General features: G+C 37.7%; 1 protein-coding gene across 4 annotated transcripts in view; it reads right to left on the bottom strand.

Annotated features, from left to right (window-relative positions):
• The window catches only part of TBC1D5 (TBC1 domain family member 5), a 318,071-nt gene that overhangs the window by 297,668 nt on the left and 367 nt on the right, over positions 1–20,036 (bottom strand). The gene's annotated exons all lie outside the window — the stretch shown is intronic.

The following is a 20,036-nucleotide window of genomic DNA, read 5'->3' on the forward strand; positions in this document are numbered from 1 at the left end:
ATTATGTCTTCATTAAATGATATATTTGAACTAAATCTGAATATCCAAAAATCAGTTTTTGTTGTTTTATGTAGACCGTTGATATATTTTGTACACATTCACTGTTTACATTCCTTTAACTAAATCTCTCATTAAGACAAATTAGTATTTTGCATGATGTAACAATACTGCACTCACCTCTTTTCTAACTTTGTTGGAAATATTTAAACCAGGGTTAGGACTTTATCAACGGAATGAGATACAGAATGCAAGTTCTTATAATATAGAAGGAAATAACTCCAAATGTTAGATTGGAAGTGCATAAAATGCTTCCAATAGCAACTGCGTATCTAATTTCTACAGGGAAGGAAATTCTTTCATCTTTAGGCACTACAGATTAGGTATTACAGGAGCCAATATGACCTCAAACCAACAAAATAAAAGTTTCCAACTAAATTAAAAATTTCTTATTGTGCTACCTCTAATTCAGGACCCTCATTATTTGCTTTATAGAACCTTCACTAGCTGTAGCGACTGATGATTAATAAAACATACTTGTACCAATGCCTTTTAAAGCTAATTCAACGCAACAGAGTTACACTCTCCTATAGTTACAGCTAATAGTGGAACAGAAAATTAACGATATGAGCTGCATCTTTTGTTAGTCTCCAGTTTGATCAGTTTGGCAATGATCACACTTCTTATTCAGTCTATAAAGGCAGTTTGCAATCAAAAAGAACCTTATGACAAAAATAAATGTTACCCTCTTTATACTATGGTGCAGTTGGTTTGAGGACTGACTGACATAAAGGGGGGAAGCCAATCCCTTCTCTGATTGAGAGCAGCCATTTGCACTCTCTTATCTCTGCCTCACTTCAGATAAAAATGCACACTGTCAGGGAAATGCTAGAAGTTAATCTTCCCTCTCACAATTACAGTATTTACCCATTAGTAGGTCCCCTGAATTCCATTTTCAGTCTTGGTGAATTTCAAACTTCCACAAAGGGAAACTTAATTAGACAAGAGACTGTAAGCAAGTCATACCCAAAATGTCCAGCAGCAACTTTGAAGTAACAGTTACAAGATAACTCTGATGAAAAAGGACTTCATTGAACCTGATCACCCATGACCAATGCAACTGCTCCAGCAACTGAGGGAGTAGTCAAAAAAACTGAAGTGTTGGCAATGGCAGCATTCCCTCATGCAAGAGTTTCCCTGACTTAGTCTTTTCAAAATATCTAAGATTTTTTTCCCTCCCTACCTTTTTGTTCACTGAGTGGAAAATTTGTATTTGTGTGAATTCTTAACCTCAAATCAAGGAACATACATGGTTAATTTACTTCAGACCAACTTCAATATATTATGTTTGGGATGCATGGAAGAAGGCTTTTCTTTTCCTTATCCCAAAGAGATTATGACTTCCTTATCTAAAACTTTACAACAAAATCCCAGTGAAGGGTACCTACATTATTTTCCAGATAAATAAGCAGGTAACCAGTTCCATACTCTGAATACACAATTTGTTGGTGATAGATTTTAACATTAATTAATGACTGTATAAAAGTATTGAAAAATCATGGGAAAAAAAGCTTTAGCTCGTCCCATATAGACTACAAGAGTCAAATTTCCTTAAATAATTAGGCCAACATAACTTCAACTCTTGCTACCTAATTCTGATAACCTTCAGATTTCCTGAAAATATCAACGAAGAATAAGTTGCATGCTGAATAGAAAGCAACTAACCACCAAGTAGTAAACAAAAATAACATTTCTTTGGTTAGAATACAGAATAAAAAATCAATGGCATCTTGAATTAAATTATTTTCTCTTTTTAGGTTTATTTTTATTGTTGGTTCTCCAAGACACATAGTTCTGTCTTCTTTCTAACATAAGATATCCAGAAGGCTTCAGATACTGACATACCTGCTATATAGGATCACTGCTTTTAAATGTTCACTCTTAACTTGATTTTAAAGGACATCACTGTTGCTTTCTCTAATTAGAGAAATTACATGAAATCTAAATCTTTACTTCTCAGCAACACTGTATCCTCTAAATTGTACTAGTACAATTGACAATATTTTTAAGCCCTATATGTTAGAACATTCATTCATGTAGTTGATCAGAAGCACATGTGGTCCTGCAATTATCTAAAACATTTATCACTGGGACCAAAGGCCAAGCAGGACGCTTGAAATCCTGTTACCACAAAGCAGTGGTTAAGTGCAAGAGAACAGCTGGGAAGATGACATTGTGAAGCAAGCAGTGGAGGGCCAAAGCCAACAACACCAGGAGCAAAGACAAACCCTTCCACAGGGGGCTGTGAAACTAATTTCTTCAACTCAATTATTACCACTAGCTAAGAAGTTTACTACAGCTACATGATTTAACAACTGTTAAACCAGCACTGCTAAATTCAGAATCCACTAAAAACATACTACAAATTGTCGCAGAGAAATAGGGCTTGTTTACTCCTCATTACAGTGTCAGTGAGTCAAAGAGTTGATTTTAAACAACAAAAGCCTGACAGACGAAAATGCCGCCAGCTCTGTCAGACTCCTGGAAGAGAAAGTCAAGGCTCAAATGATTGCGTTGATCTTTGACTGAAACTGTAAAACAAGTCAGTTTCTTCAAAGCCAAACATAACACTGAAGCCAACAATAAGGAATGTTTTAGTTTTTTCCACACAATGAATTTTTTGATGTCATGAGCTCTGGAAGTTTTTAATCACACTAAAAAAGCATTAGCAAGGCAAATGTATACGACCTAGGCCCATAAGCAACCATGGGACTGGTTTTCCTTATTTTTTCTTCTCTCGCCTAAATTCCAGTATCAATACTTCTTAATAATAGATACTCCACCAATTTTTAAGCAGCTTTCAACCCACGGTTTTTTTCACTATCTAAATCTGAACAATAATTTATATTTGTTCACTGACTAAATTCCAGAGTATCTGTGTTTTATTAGTCACATGGAAATTGGAGTGCTACCCGCAAGACTTCAAGATAAAACACTTCACTGACACAGACCAGGATCAAAAATTCATCCCATTTAAATACTAACAGCCTTAAGATATATGATTTTATGCTTTTAATTTAAATAAAGGTAATTGAAAATAGTGTGTTTACTGTTCAGAAGTGATTCTTAGTTATCCTTCCTGAACTCCTGATTCTCAGGATGACCACTTATATCTTACATAAGTCTTCTCATTCCCTTTTTAAAAAGTCTACATGTATGTTCCAGTGTAATTTTATAGCGTATTTATTAAGATTTCTGCTGCGACTCATTAAAAATCAGATTCATCGATGTTTACTTTCTAATTTTAGACATAAATTTATTTGAAGTAAAATTTTAACCCATGCAAAGGAAACTTATTTTTACGTACTGCATACATCATAAGCCCCACTGAAGAGTAACAGCAGAAATTAAGTTAATGACTGGAATCAGAGCCAGAAACACTGGACAGACAATAGTTTAATTTAACCGATTGCTGCACAATGTCTTCTTCCACCTCTCACCTCCAGTAAATTTATCTTGATTATAACTATATTGGTCAGTTCAAGTTTGTTTAGCTGCAGGTCTTTCCATCACTGACATCAACAGTGAAGTCACTCAGAACTTACAAGTACAAATCAATTTTGTCTTCCTGGAACAAATCTTAAGCATCCAGAAGCTCAGGACCCCACTATTTGACTTCAGGAACTAAGTGCTTAGTAGGCATCTGGAAAGTAATGAATTACTTCACTTAGCTGTACCAGCACTTTATTATCCATTTTACTTAAGAATTCATAATGATAACAAACGTATTGCTTGGCATGGAGCAAAACCATGCAGGCAACCAACAGATATTTCCTCTGACCCCCTGATCAATTAATTTTGGTAAGAGAGACAAATGCCTTCAGAACAGTGGAACAAGACAACAGAATTCCTCTAAAATGACAGAAACAGAAAACAATATATACTGGGAAGAAGTGAAAAAAGTTTTAACAATAATTTGCTGAAGTAATTCTCTGTACCACCAGTAAAGTTGTTTTCAGTAATGTACATAATGCTACACAATACTTTACAGTAAAATAATTTCATGACATCATATGCTTGCCAGAAAAAGATGGCATAGGCTACCTCTCCAGAATGCTTGCCATTACAAACATTTCATTTCAACAGAATAGAATTGTTTAGGTTGGAAAAGACCTTTAAGATCATCAAACACAACCATTAACCAAGCCTACCACGTTCCCAAGTGTCACATCCATGCATCTTTTAAATACCCCAGGGATGGTGACCCAAACATTTCCCTCGGGAGCCTATTTCGGTGTTTCACAAATCTTTTGGTGAAGAAATTTCTCCTAAAACCTAATCTAAACTTTCCCCAGCACAACTTGAGGGTGTCTCCTCTTGTCCCATCACTTGTTACCTGGAGAAGAGACTAACCCTCTGCACACAACCTCCTTTCAGGTAGTTGTAGAGAGCAATAAGGCTCCTCTGAGCCTCCTTTTCTAGAGGATGAACAACTCCAGCTCCCTCAGCCACTCCTCATGCACTCCAGACCCTTCACCAGCTTCACTGTCCTTCTCTGGACTTATTCCAGTCCTCAACGTGTTTCTTGTACACAGCATTCAAGATGAGCCCTCACCAGGGCTGAGTGCATGGGGACAATCACTGCCCTGGTCCTGCTCGCCACACTACTGCTAATACAGGCCAGGCTGCCAGTAGCCTTTTTGGTCACCAGGGCACACACTGGCTCATGTTCAGCCATGAACATGCTGGTTTACAGCAGCATCCTCAGGTCCTTTTCTGCTGGGCAGCTTTCTCCTTCTCTGGACTTATTCCAGTCCTCAACGTGTTTCTTGTACACAGCATTCAAGATGAGCCCTCACCAGGGCTGAGTGCATGGGGACAATCACTGCCCTGGTCCTGCTCGCCACACTACTGCTAATACAGGCCAGGCTGCCAGTAGCCTTTTTGGTCACCAGGGCACACACTGGCTCATGTTCAGCCATGAACATGCTGGTTTACAGCAGCATCCTCAGGTCCTTTTCTGCTGGGCAGCTTTCCAGCCACTCCGCCCCAGCCTGTAGCACTGCCTGGGGATGATGTGACTCAATGGCAGGACCTGGCACTTGGCCCTGTTGAACCTCAGACCACTGGCCTCAGCCCACAGACCCAGACTGCCAAGATCCTTCTGCAGAGCCTTCCTATCCTCCAGCAGATCCATACTTCTGCCCAACATGGTGTCAGCTGCAAAATTACTGGGGCTGCACTCCATCCCCTCATCCATACCCTTGATAAAGGTATTAAACAGGGCTCGTCCCTCTACTCAGCTCTGGGGGCACCACTGTGATCTGTCACCAGCTGAATGTAACTTCATTCATGGCCACTCTCTGGGCCTGGCCAGCCAGCCCATTTTTACCCAGTGAAGCATCTGCCTATCCAAGCCACGAGCAGCCAGCTTCTCCACGAGAATGCTGTGGGAAACAATGACAGACGCCTAAAGTCTAGGTAGACAACATCCACAGCCTTTCCCTATCCAAAGCAGGTCACCTTGTCATAAAGAGAGATCAGGTTGGTCAAATAGGACTTGCCTTTTCATAAACACATACTGGCTGGGTCTGATCATGAGGTTGTCCCATACATGCCATTTGATGGCATTCAAGACAAATACCTTAAATTTACAATTTTTAACTTTAAATTTGCACACACAATGCAAACAATGATTACTATAAAAAGAAAATAGCTCATCTAATGAAATCAGTTAAAATCCAAAATCTAAACACAAAGCCAAGTCAACCATAAACAGCAGGAATAATGCCCATGTAATTTTTATATCTTGTACTTCTATACTTTTACTAATGTAAAATACATTAATATAATAGAAAATGTAATGTGAATTTAGTATTTTTTATCATACGGGATTGTTTTCAGGGTCAAAAGAGTTCTACTCTGAATACAAATTTCACATGACCTTAAAAAGAAAAAACAAATCTGCTGCATCTCTATCTACTAGTCATATGACAAGACAATAAAGTTTACATCATTGAAGAATTATCAAGATAGTTGCGTGTTTAATTATTAGTCAGTAACCATTCAAAGCCCTAGTTATTCATTCATCCTCCTTTATTCCACATGCTGAACTAGAGACTCCACTTCACTGATTGCAAACCTGATCAAGTGAGTAAAACTAAGATACAAAGTTCTTAATAAATGCAGGTCTAATTTACTTCTGTGAATTTCAAAACTTTGTTGTGTTTTCACAGCTCAAATCTAAGAATGGACCATTTCATTAGCTGTAATACAGAACCAGCAGCCATAACATTGCCTTTATCCACAAATCAGTCTCTGAGGTTAGCAATGCCTAACAAGCAGAATTTAGAATCACAGAACTATACATTATATTGATTTGGAAAGGACCCACATGGATCACTGAGTCCAACTCCTGGCCCTGCACAGGACACACCCAGAATCACATCATGTGCTGTCCAAACACTTCTTGAACGCTGTCAGGCTTGGTGCTGTGACCACTTCCCTGGGGAGCCTGTTCCAGTGCTCAACCACCCTCTTGGTAAAGAACCCTTCCCTGATAATAATTGTAGTCCAACTACAGGACTGTAGGAAATTCCTAATTACCTATGGCAACAGTACCAGCGTAGGTAAAGAAAGCCCATGTGGTGAACAGAACAGTAATTCTTGAGTTTTTTTCCCCATGTACATTTCGATGCTGTTTAGGAATGGCAGCAGTTTTCTGGCCTGAATGCTCCAGACACCTTCTTAAGATCAAGATTCATTGAAAGCAAAGAGATAATTTGCTTATAATAGTATGCATATAGATAAGGTTTACATATCTGATATAGAATTCTAAAATGCTTATATGTATGCACAGAACCTCTTATACTGACTAAATACTGAAACACTCCCAGCACCCACCATGGCTTTATGAAAGAGATGTAAACGAAAAAATGAACAACTTCTCTTTTTTTTAGTTCTCAAGAGAATTAAGAGAACAGGCGGTACTTGAAACACATTTAATGAACTGTCATAAGCAGGACAGATTGACTGACGTAAGATCCACCACAGCTGAGTGGTCAAATATGCCTCAGTACATGTATGACTATTTCAATTAATGAATTAAAAACATTTTTCTTAGTCAGCAACACATTATCAATTTGCCTTATACCAGTCTTACTGAACATTAAAAAGTGTAATAATCAGGTGTATAATGAAAAAAACCAAAGCAAAAAGAGAATTCAGTTTTGGACAGAACACAATCAGAGGACATCCAACTGAACAAAGTGAAGGTGGTTGTTTTAAGCCATGCTGAGTCTAACAATTCCATTGTGCACAGTCAAGAGACTGGGACTAAATACAGATGTATCTATTCCAACCTAGTACAGTATTGGGGTTTATTTGCTTATACCTGGTGACACATATTTCCTTTTAGATTTCCTGCCAAATGTCATTTGGTGGGATCACAACACATACAATGGGGCAGACAGGAGTCTCTCATGATTATCAAATATTGGTCCTCTTTCTGCAGAATTAAGGTTAAAATGGGCAGAGGGAAAGAAAAATTCAGCTTCAATCTTGCTTTATCATTGTCATTCCCTCTAGACTTAGAGCCATTCCACCATCAAGATGCAGCTGCATCAATAAGGGGCAGCTAAACTCCATGTAGACCTTTTAAATTTGAGAGGTCACAAAGCAACTCTCCCCAAGAGACCAGGTCAGCTTAGGACACAGGAAGTTTGCGGGTTTCTTTATTTAGTTTTTTGCTTTTGTCACAGTATTAATGAAAGAACTAGTCTTTCAAAGACTGCTGTAATTTATACATGCCCATGGATGCAGTAATGCCTAGCACAGTTCAGGGCAGTCAGATGATCTGTGACCAGCTCTCACAGACAACAGAGGTTACAGCAGGGTGTTGAACTTTGAGCTCTTGCTCTAAGACAGTCCACTTTAGAAACACTGAAGAAGATGGATGGCACAGCTAGAGCTCGAAAAGGAAGATACAAAAGCAAATGTCCAGCATGGAAGATAAACCATCTCCCATTTATGCAAGAAGACAGATACCACTTAGATTTTTTTTTTCATTTGTTTACCTGTACAGGCAATTAGAAAGTCTACTTGCATTTCATTTTCACTTAACTGTCATGTTTTACCTATGACTTCCAGTCACTATATCACAACGATGGCAGGGACTTTGAGAAGAATTGACAGTTTCTGAGGCCTCAGCCTCAGTAAAAGGAGAATGTCACATGAAAGTAAAAATACTTTGAAACATTCAGTTAAGTTAGAGAAACTACAGAAATTTATCTCAAGTTATGGAAAAGCGGTTAGTATATCAAGAGGGACTACATGGAAAGTCATAGTATCCAGTGGATGTTATAAACAGACATAACAATGAATCATGACAAACCCATTACTAGCTATTAAAACAAAATTCTGGAATTGACACTGGTTTCAGTTCCTTCAAAACTAAGCAAAATGAACAAAAATAAATTGGCATGACCACAACATTTCACCAAGCAAAACTCTTAACTGTAGACAGGAATCAGTCTCAAGTGAAATGTCAGTCAATTTATTGCTGTCAGTTCAGGATACATTGCAATGATAAAATCATTGCAAAATGTAACTCAGGACTTTGAAAGATAAATTCTTTCACATTGAAAAAATGAAACTGCTACCCAACCTTCACCTACTCTGAAGTTAACCTGAATAGTAATTTTGAGTTGTCTGGTAGAGGCGAGTAAGAAACATTAGCTGAAATACCATATTAGTAATTTGGAGACTTGCTTGAGCAGTTGAGCAGTTGGTTTTTTTTGATGAAATAGTGTAGATGCTATACTGAGCACATCAGAAAGAGTGTCAGCTTAATGTAATGTACTGCTAAAGATATATTTCTTTCTAAAGTAAATTGAATGTTTGAGACAAATGAGAAATCCTTGACCACTTTTCCCTCTCACTATCAAATACATGTCTGTCACCATTTTTACCACTCAGGTTCAAAACAAGATCTACATCAGCTCCTCTTCATTTTCCAATAAATTCACATCTCATCTGAAACTTCATTGCTGTTCTTTTGTATAAGGCCTATACATATAAGAGTCAACCTGCCTATACATCAAAGATTCTGATTTATCCCACTTACTCATGAGATTCAACTTGCCTGCCAGTCAACCTATGCAGTGCACAGTTTCTAAAATGCTCATCTCACTGGTTGCCGAAGTTTTCAGTAATTGTAAAGACAGTCCTCTTGAATGATCAAGCTTCTCATCAGCTTTTCACATTCTTCTTCTTGTTTGCATCTTTATCATTGCATACCATCACACAATAATGGAAGACAAGATGAATAAAAACCCCTTTAGAAGCCTGTCTTCCACTACTACTACAAATACAGTGGGCCAATAGTCTACTTCAAAACCTAATGCTGTATCCTTACTTGTAGTGTATTTGCTCTTCCTTGCCCACATCTCTTTTCTAGTGAGCAGTTATGTGGTGCTGAGCTGCCTACTGTGGTTAAACCACAACATTACCCTACAATTATTTCTGTTGCAGCTGCATCTCCTCATGGCTTGAAAACACAGAAGCATGTGCACAAAAACCAGGCAAACAAAATGTTGAGACATACTCTGTAAAAAAACATAACAAAAAAGAGTAATGACCAGTCGACACACTTTCTGTGTCGTTGGATTTGATTTTATTCTATGTTTCCAGAAGGTGGAATCTTAAAAGAATGTTAGCTTATTTCATGCTTATGAAAGGCCATGGCTGCAAGTACTAGGGCAAAGTAGAACTGCAAAAGGAAAGAAGGATCAATGATAAATGCTCTGTTAAAAAAAAAAAAAAAAAGACAAGAAAAAAAAAAAAGCCTGTTATTATTAAGCTTTATACTGAAGGTTTTCCTATTAAACCCACTGATTTCAGTCCTTGTCATCCACTTTCTATCCACACATTGTTCTTTCTCAAGCTCATTCAGCTTAGGTCAGGCTGATCAGACCTAGGCTGATCCATTACTTCTGGAGGAGGACAGGATGAGTCTGAAGATTTTGAGCGTAACAGAAAATACAAGATTACCCTAAGTATCTCTGAAAGCTAAATCAAAACACTGGCAAAAGACTGACTGTCTGTATTAGGAGGTGTCTAACATGTTTAGGGACTAAATGATAATTAACAGCAGCTCTACAAGACTGAGCACTCCAGTCAACACACAAAAATTATAGCATGACCCTAACAGTACACTTTTAACCCAATCTTGATGAGATCTTTACAATACACTTTTATCCCAATCTTGGTAAAATGTTACAAGTAGTAAAATGACGTTCACTCAGCCCACATTTACCCTCTTCTCAGATAAAATTACTCACAGTGGAAATTATAAACATGACTGATCACACACTATTACTGTAAATTAATGTAAAAATTTAGTGTCCCCCAACAGCAATGAAACAGCCATAGTTCTAACGCTCTAATTCCTGGCATATGTCAGTTTTGAATACTTGAATATTGACTTATAGGGAGAACTACGTATTTTTCATCTAATATACAAGAATTTTGACAGTTTATTAAAAAATCGCTAAAGACCAGAACAAAAATGTTTAACATAAGGAAAAACAAGTTAGGACTTTCTCCAATCACTGAGGCTTCAGAGTGCACAGGAGTACAATAAAGTAACATAGCATCTTAGCAGGATTTGCAACAGCTGACAGTCCACTTGGACATTCTGTACATGTACCTCAATCCATCCCAGCTGTGCAAAATGTCAAAGTGGAGCTCTATGTTCAGTGACAGCAGCTGCTGTCCTTTGCTCCTCACCAGTCAGTTTTGGAAGGACCGAACCTTGTGATAAACTGATTCTGAATTTGTGAGTAAAAACAGCATGACTGCACCAAATAGATGTCTGACACCATCAACATAATCTATAGCTATTAAGCATTAACATTAACTTGTATCTATCTAATAGATGCTTCATTTCTTCTCAGGTACTTAATTCCCCACACTTCACCCCAAAGAATGTACTTAAGGCTCAAGATAAAAGTTGTAAGAGAAAAAAGACTGGGCAGCTTTTCCATCTCTGCAGATTGAAGTTTGACATTCTTCCTTGAAGGTGTGTCAAATCAGCCATTAACTTCAGTGGTCAAAGGTGGAAGCCAAAAGCAATCGGCAAGCTGCTCGTGTCCATACACATTTCTGAAAAATATGTAGTATGAAAGCAACCACAAGCAACTGGCAATCAGCTGAAAATGCAGCAGGCACATCCTGCCTTAAGACATATCTTATTCCATCTATCCCTTAAAATCTCTTTCCAATTCCTTGACTTGCAGTGGAGCCTCAACTATCATCTTGCGCCTAAATCAAGCATCTGCAAATCAAGACTCATGGGAGTAAAATGAGTAAGAATTGGGATTAAAATACAAATCCAAAAATCAAAATAGCCTTCTACTAAGTGAAATTGATCCTGACTACAGAAGGTAATCTCGTAAGAAAGAGACCAAGCACACAGTATTTATACTGCCTATAGAGGTTTGGGTTTTTTACTAATCTATATAGGAACGAATTTTTAGCTTGAAAAGAGAACTGCCTGAAACAAACTTACTTAAAGTAATATACCAAGTATCAACAAAAAATTTCAAAGGGCATTTCACAATGTGTTTCTCCAGAAAACGGTGAAGTAAATTCACAAACAAAAGGTGAAATTTACCCTCATTCATACATTGGTCTCATTTAATTCTCACTGGCTGCTCGCTTGGAAAGGTACACTTGAAAAAGAATTCAACAAGTCCTAACTGTAATGTAGACACTTCAACAATCTAAAATGATGGGGTTTTGATTCCTTTGGTTTCATTTCTGAAGGCACCAACTTCTGACTGAATGCTTTAAATGTGCTTTATGCACAATGTACATATTCCACTCATATTTGGAAGAAACCTTTCCACTGACTGGGACATGAATTTCCTCTTACTACAGGAAGTCAGCAACTTCCTGCCTGTTGCACTTGGCCTCTGCTTGCAGTCACTCACTCTTCTTTCAACCAGCCACAAAAAAATTAAATTTACGGGTATCCAGATTTTTGCATACTTGAAAATAAAATAATATAATCAAAATTAACTGCTACATATTTTCATGCAGCACAGAAACTGGCAGAAACAACCAGTGTAAGTTTTACATATAAATGTCAATCTACAGTGAAAATCTACAGCTCAAAGTAGTTCAAATCTTTGTCCCATTAGCCTAGACTGCTCAACACATTGTACTTAAAGGTTATGGGGTATTATGAACTTTAAAAGGTATTGTCACAAGCAGCACCAGATTTAGTCTGAAAAAAACCAAACCAAAGTATAGAGATATATACAAGAATTGCCCATTTACATATTTGGATCTATTAACTTCTCCCCAAAATGTGTATATTTATTAGCATCATAGTCCTAAGTGTAAGTGATGTAAACTCAAAATAAGTCAGGCCCAAAGGAGGAGAAACACTATGCTACTGTCTCATGAATAACTGAAAAACAAGCAAGGCCCCCACATATTTTTTAATTTTTAAGTATGTGGTGCCAACAAAAATAACAGGCTGTATATTCTGCAAGTGTCCAAGTCACTGTTCTGAAAGCATAGGTAAGTTTTATAGGAAGCAGGACATACAAAACAAACATGAGTATCAGCAGAGAGCCACTCGTCTCAGTAAAGAAATTAATAATGCCATTATCATTCCAGGCATAATCATCAATATCTTATCAGATATACGTTAAGACAAGTGTACTAAATGTTTACTTCCATTTGTTCCACAAGCATTAAATCTATTCTCCTTGTATCACAGAAACCCAGTATTGTTTGGAAGGGATCTTAAAATCATCTAGTTCCAATCCCTCCAGCCCACAGCATGGACACCTTTCCCTACACCAGGCTGCTCAGGGCCCCAGCCAGCCTGATATGGAACACCTCCATGAAGAGAACATCCACAAGTCCTCCAGGCAACCTGCTCCAGTGCCTCACCACCCTCATAGTAGAGAATTTCTTCCTAACACCTGATCCAAAGCCATCCTATTGTAGTCTGAAGCCATCACCCTTTGTCCCATTCAGTGCACACCCTTGTAAATAAATCCCTCTCCACCCTTCTTGTAGGCCCCCTTTGGGTCCTGGAAAGCTGCTCTAAGGCCTCCCTGGTGTGTTCTCCTCTCCAGGCAGAACAGCCCCAGCTCACTGAGCCTGTCTTCACAGCAGAGGTGCTCCAGCTCTCTGTGTCTTCTTTGTGGTCCTCCTCTGAACTTGCTGAGGTCAGAGTTATATCTTGCTGAGAGTAGATATAGCAGGTTCTCTATTATGTTTACTCTTTCACTCTACTTATCAAACTTTTTTGACATTGCTTACTATTTAACATGTTTAAATTACTCTTAATTTCTCCCATTTAACCAATGCATTTAAGACTTCAGATTTATTCAATAGTTTACAATGCACTCCTGTGTTAGCAGTGATGAGATAGTATAAAATCTGAGTTTACTGCATCTTTTCCTTTGAGGTTTGTTTGGCCTTGACTAAGCCACTTTCCTCTCACTGAAATATATTAATGTTATTTTCATTTATAGATGAAAGGCTCTACAAAACTACTAAACATTAATCATGAATAACCCAGATAAAGTTTAGTTAATAACAAGGTACAAGAAATCAAAGTATCAACTTGACACTGGATCCTCTTATTCAGTTTTATACTGCAAGCAACCATGCTGATATAAGCATGATAATGAAATAAACATGAAACATACTACCTAAGGCTTGAAAGTCTCTAGTTTTAAAAGAGGTTCAACTTACATGGGAAAGGTCAGTGGGAACACTTACAAAAACTTTTAAAGCAGAGATGATAAAAAACTAGTAACTTTTAAAGGGAATAATATTAATTTTGAAAGAGAATCTGTTGGGGAAGATCTGAAAATATAACTACAGTGCAGACTGTCAGACTTCAATCAGTAAAATATAGACAGATCTTTCACCAGATATAAATGTTTCATTACTCTGAACACTGACAGGTAGGAAAAAAAAAAGAGGGTTGAGGAAAGAGTGTGCTTATCCACATAATACCGGTTGCAGAAGCCACTGGTCACATCACCACAGTTAATGGAAAATATCAGGATCCAGAATACTATCATCTTCATCACCACTATGTGAAATAAATGGAGCTACAAAATATAACTAAATGGCCAGCATGCTGGCAAATCAAACTGCTTGTTGACACATCTAAAGCATAGCATATAAGAAGTGATTATCAGTGTTGCTCAAGTAATGACTGAGCATTAAGCCACTCTTTAAGAACTGAGGAAAAAGTGCTGAGCATGACACTGGGAAGGTAGATTAGAAACACAGCATTGTAAAACCTGTAAAATAACTACATATTACCATGGATATTGAAAATATCCACCTATATAAAATTAATTATCAACAAGAAAATTATTATGTCTAACAAAACTCAGGGTCAGCATTGTAGACTCTTATAAACAGACAAGAATTCGAGAAGCTCCATGGTATGGCAGTTAATCCACAATTGGGAAGTAACTTCATTTAAAACACCTGCTGTTGGCCACTAAGTTACAATGGCCTGGATGAAAATTCATCTGACAGCAAGTACAATTCTTACAATAACATTACAATGAAGTCTAAATGCCAAAAATTTACTTCCACAGTTCCAGAAATATTCTTTAAAACTTTCAAAAATTTCTATCCCTTCCCTAAATTAAAGTCTATTCTCCATGTGCATCACACAAATATACTTTTTCCCAACAAGAAAAGGCCAAAGGTCCACTTTTGTAAAACCCAGAGACTACATGGAAATAACATTAATTATGAAATAGGCACAATCCAGGTTTCAAGAAACATTATTCAGGCATTCATTACCTCATAATTCAGAACCAAAGGATCCTGACTGTATGTGGGCCTAAGAGTTAAATACACCAGCTCACTCAGAAGGTGGTGATAATAGAGGACTGTTACAGACATCAGCTGAATCTAGAGAACAGTAGGATTTTTTCTTTTGGTAAGTCCTATTTTTAATGTGCTGAAAGAAAAAGGTCAAACCTAAGTATTTAATACTGAAACCTAGTATCTCAGGATCTTAAGCTGTCAACAGTAAAAACATCTGTTTTAAAAAACTATTAGCAACAGTTTCCTAACAGCACTCACTCATTCCATCATATGAATTATCATATGATATATGATAATTCACCAAAGGAATTATCATATATTCCATTATAATAGCTACAATGAGTAAGTCACTGGAGTAGACACTGGACATAGCGTAGAATTACTGATCATGATCCAATTACATAGCCAAATAGAGATTACTGCATTTTCTCTAAACATGTAACACATAACAATGCCCATATCCCTGAGTTTTCAAAATTTCAGAAGCAAAAAAGTGTTATGACCAAAATTAATTGCAACGAAAAATCTTAGAAAAACATGAGAACAGAAACATTCCTAATGGCTTTATCTTTGGTCAGGCAATTCTACAGCTGCAAAAGGATGAATCTTGTACAGCTCTGGCTACAGCTCAGCATAGTTTCTCAAAACCTCAACAAGTAAATAAAAAAAAATTAAAAAAGCAAATTAAAAAAATAAGCAGGATCAACAACTTAGAACAGGGGAGGCTGGCTCACCATTAGTATAAACTACTGTTACAGAGGGTAGAAAGTGACACAAAACACCCACCCATGATACCACAAAGGGTATTGGTAACAAACACCACCTCAACAACAGAGGCCCATAACTAGACAGAGGTGGCACAAGTGTTAAAAATTGTTAGGACAGATCAAAAATAGTCAATAAATACTTTCATTCTATAGTTGGAAAGATTCAAAATGGTATAATTGTATCACATTATATTGATTTTCCTTCCAACTCATTTGTAAAGCAGATGTTCCAGATCAGATGTTAAAAAACATTGTGAGAAAAACATTTTAAATCAGCATACTTGTTAAACTTATCTCAGAGTCCTAGAGTAGTCAGCCCAGCAAATCTTTGATCTGTTGATGCTCTTTCAAAACTATGTATTTTAAGAGCTGTATGTGTCTTTAAATGCTAGGGCCTGACACCATGCAGGAGTGAAAACACAGTGTCAAAGGGACGAATCAAGTTTAAGGCAGTCTGATATGATAGAGAATTCAGATGAGATAACAAGAACTAAGGAAAGACAGATGCATTCAAATGTATTCAAACAATAATTGCATGCCTTATTTTTAAATAGTGGCAAAGATGAATCACTGAAACAAGTCATCCAGAAAAGTAAATGGTAGATTCTCAGTATCTCAATACACTTTAAAAAAAAATAAAATAAAAGCTTAGCCCATCAGAAGTTCAGAAATCAAACCCATTGAGATAAGAACTGATGCTGTAATACATTTAAGGTGAAACACTCTTATATTAAGATAGATGCAGTACTTAATGCAAGTCAACTCCAGAAAGTACATGAACTTTTCACATACACAACTAAATTAATTAGTAGCATGGTAGTAATGGTCTTTAATAAACCTAAAATAACGATTTGCCAGCCCATTAACAGAACAAAAAGCCCTCCAAATTAAATAGTACAGAAGGATAATGTTGGGGTTTTTTAAATAGAACACCATGGTACTGTCTCATTTCTGCTGTATTCAATTCAGTACCAGTAACACCTGATTCTTCCTAGTATTCTCAAACTAATTCCAAAGAGACTTCGGGTCATGTTACGAGTCAGTGCTCTTGGGAAATCTACATCTAACCATTAACAGAGGCAGAATAACCATTTCTATTCTGTTTGGTAACTCGTCAACTTTTATGCAAGATAAATGCTAAATGTTCAATGTTCATCTCCAAGGTCTGGATGTAGTCTGACTAACTGCTCCAGCTCAGTTCTTTTTGTCACAGTTACAAATATGGTCAGCTGTTTCGCCTCAATGACTGTCACACATGGATTTAGGTAAGATTCAGAAAAAACACTCTTTTTTTCTATTCAATGTCATTTAAAAGTGCAAGAATTACTAGATTATAATGGGGGATCTCAAGCTACATTATTTTCAAGTCCTTTTTGTGAAAGCAGTTGATCACAGAAGTTGCAACATCAGAAAAATAATGTCACTTGGTTAAGTGGCAAAAACATTCTTAAATAAAACCAACACCACACTGACAACCTTCCTAAAAGCTGGAAATGGTACCAGCTATACCTTTTGGAGGTCAAAACCAGAGTTCAGTCCTCACCAACGTAACAACCAAACACAGTCAAGCAACTCCTTCTATCACACTTAACAGTCCTCCTCCTCCTCCTCCTCCTCTGACAGCACAGATCACCCAACTATGTGTGTTTTTATAGACTACAGACTTAACTGCTTTGGGCCCCTTTCTGGGCCAGAAAAAAAAAAAAAAGGACAAAAACCTACAGCTTATTTGCTTTAGAGCAGTGTAGAGCCTAAGTCAAACAGTTTAGATAACATACCACGTTTGCACTCAGCAGACATCACTGGCTCCTGATCTAAAATGCTCTTACACGTGCTAATCAACAAAGCCTCCAATGGACTAGGAACTGATTATCTTAGAAACTGTCTATCCTCCACAACAGCTGTTGTCAATTACAGCAGCATACCTAACAGTTTAAGATAAAACTCCTAAGGATGGAGAATGAAGTAAACTTTCTAAGACTTCATCAACAGAATTCCTTTCAGGGCAAAGTGTAAACCAGTTCTTTGCACAGCCCTTCCACAGTGAAAAATGAAGTTGTAGTAGCAACAACAACCTGGAGGCAGCAAAGATGATCTCTACATAAATCATAGGACGGCAGAGAATGTATAACACATTTCCACCAAACCACACTTTTCTTGCACATCAGTACAAGGTAACCAAGTTTAAAAGATTCAAGTGCAAACAAAAGAGAAAAGCACAATGTTCAAGTAAAGCCATAGTGGTTATGCAAAGAAGGAAAAATGTGAGGAATGTTTTCACTTACATTTCTCAAAGGTAACTACTCTTCTCACAGGCAGCAAAGTACTTTCAGAAAACCTCTGAACCAATTTTGTGTGGCAAGTAAGCTTTGCTAATATTACAGCTTAATAAGAAAAACTGTAAACATCAAGTTTCTGGCTTTTCTCAGATTTACAAGAAGGCAAAATGAAGTAAAACATGCAAGAATCTCATCAGTTCAATTAATCATTGACCAAAGCTACCAACAGAAGCTTTGCTTAGTCGCCTTTCCATCCAAAAAGCTGGAAAACAGCCTCTTGTTTTCATCTTACTGACAAAAGGACGCCATTAGTATCTTTTCAAATGTTCAGTTTTCACAGAAATTTACCATATCTGTAGTTCTGTAGTACCTAAATTATGAAGCCATCATAAAATCTAAGGGGGGGGGGGGGGGGGAAATGCACCATCTTTCCAGTATGCACTTCACACATCTAGCAATTGCTCATGTTCTCGTACTTTGCTATGCACTGAAATTCACCATGTAGGTTCGCAGCCGATACAGCTCCAGTTGTTGGCTCAATAGCAAAGTTGTCAATTTCAAGTAAGAAAATATACAAAAAAAGTTTTGAAATTCACAAGTTTATTTGGAATAGGCTCTGTTTGTTTACCTGACAGTCTGAACTTTGATTTCAACACAGTATTAATTTTAACAACTTCAGCAATCGCTACTATTTATATACATCCATATGACCCTTACGGGTACAGCATTCAGGTCAAATGTGGGCCACGTGTGTCAGTAAAAAAAAAAAAAAAAAGTCTGACAACTGGCAATCACAATTGTGTTAACTCACAATTACAGCTACTACACTAACAAAATGAAAAAAAAAGGACTGGTTTCAAAAATGGAATCCATTAGCATCCACAAACAATGTAATTTTCTTATTGCCCGGTTTTAGATCTTACAGTATTTCAACCTCTGAGTTGCAACTGTAACAATGGATGATGCTTTAGAGAGAGATGGGATCTAGGACTAATTCAACTGAATATTTCATGAACCTCAAATTCTTAAACATATTTTCAATAACAGCAATCAGGCCACATATAATTGGAATGTATTTTGGAATCTTTAGCTTCCACAGAGTAAGTATTATCAGTAAATAGCTGAACTAATGTGTGACCAGTAACAAAACTGACATATTACAACTTCATTGAAGTTTCTTTAGTCTGCAAAGAGACTCATGTGGTGCTTTTTAACCAAGTTTCAGAGCTTTGTAAGGGAAGGTAAACCAGAGTCAAGCGGGCAATGGATACCATGGAGCTGCGTCGCAGAGCTAGAAGTGTATTCTTTACTCCCAAGTGCCATTCCAGTACATTTTGTACATGATTCTTTCACTTGTATACCTCTTTCATGAGTATACCACCAAAGCGATGCTATTCCAGCATGATGGAACAACTGTTTCTTAAAAGCAAACCATAAAGCCTCCAGGATGTGTAATACCACAGGGCATGTAGCTAAACTGAACTACTGATGGGTACAGTACAGCATTCTCACTGTATGAAACTCTCAAACAGCTAAAATGTGTTAATTGCAGCCCATACACAGAAATGCACACTTGTACACCACTTGAACTGCTGTATCCCAAAGAAAAACACGTGTGATGGTTAAACATCTACTACCACTGATGGCAATGGACAGCTAGCACAGACTGAGTCAGGTAGGTGAGAGCAGAGGTAGGTAGGCTCTGGGGCAGGAAGACTGAAGGGAATGCAAGCTGCTTCTAAAAATTCTCTTTTGAAGGCCTGGAGAGAAAAAAAATTGAAATAACCATGAAGACCTTCAACTTCCCTCTTCAGCCATCGGAATCACCTACAACAATTAAACAAAAAAAAAAAAAAAAAAAAAAAAAAAAAAAAAAAAAAAAAAGCCAACCCCAGAGGGGGAAACCTTGTGACAAATCTGCCTCCTCCTCCTCCTCCCTCCCTGCTCTCACCTCCCGGCAGCGAGGCTCTGGCTGCATAGCTCCCTGCCGGGATCACCTGCCCTCGGCACGCCCCGGGCCGCCGCTGCTCCCGGCGGGACCCCGCGGGAGGAAGGCGGGAGAGGCCGAGCAGCGGCGGCGGCGCGGGGCGCGCAGGCCTCGGCGCCCCCC

The sequence above is a fragment of the Onychostruthus taczanowskii genome, unplaced genomic scaffold (genome assembly GCF_017590055.1).
Source record: "Onychostruthus taczanowskii isolate IOZ18803 unplaced genomic scaffold, ASM1759005v1 scaffold36, whole genome shotgun sequence".
NCBI classification, from domain to species: Eukaryota; Metazoa; Chordata; class Aves; order Passeriformes; family Passeridae; genus Onychostruthus; species Onychostruthus taczanowskii.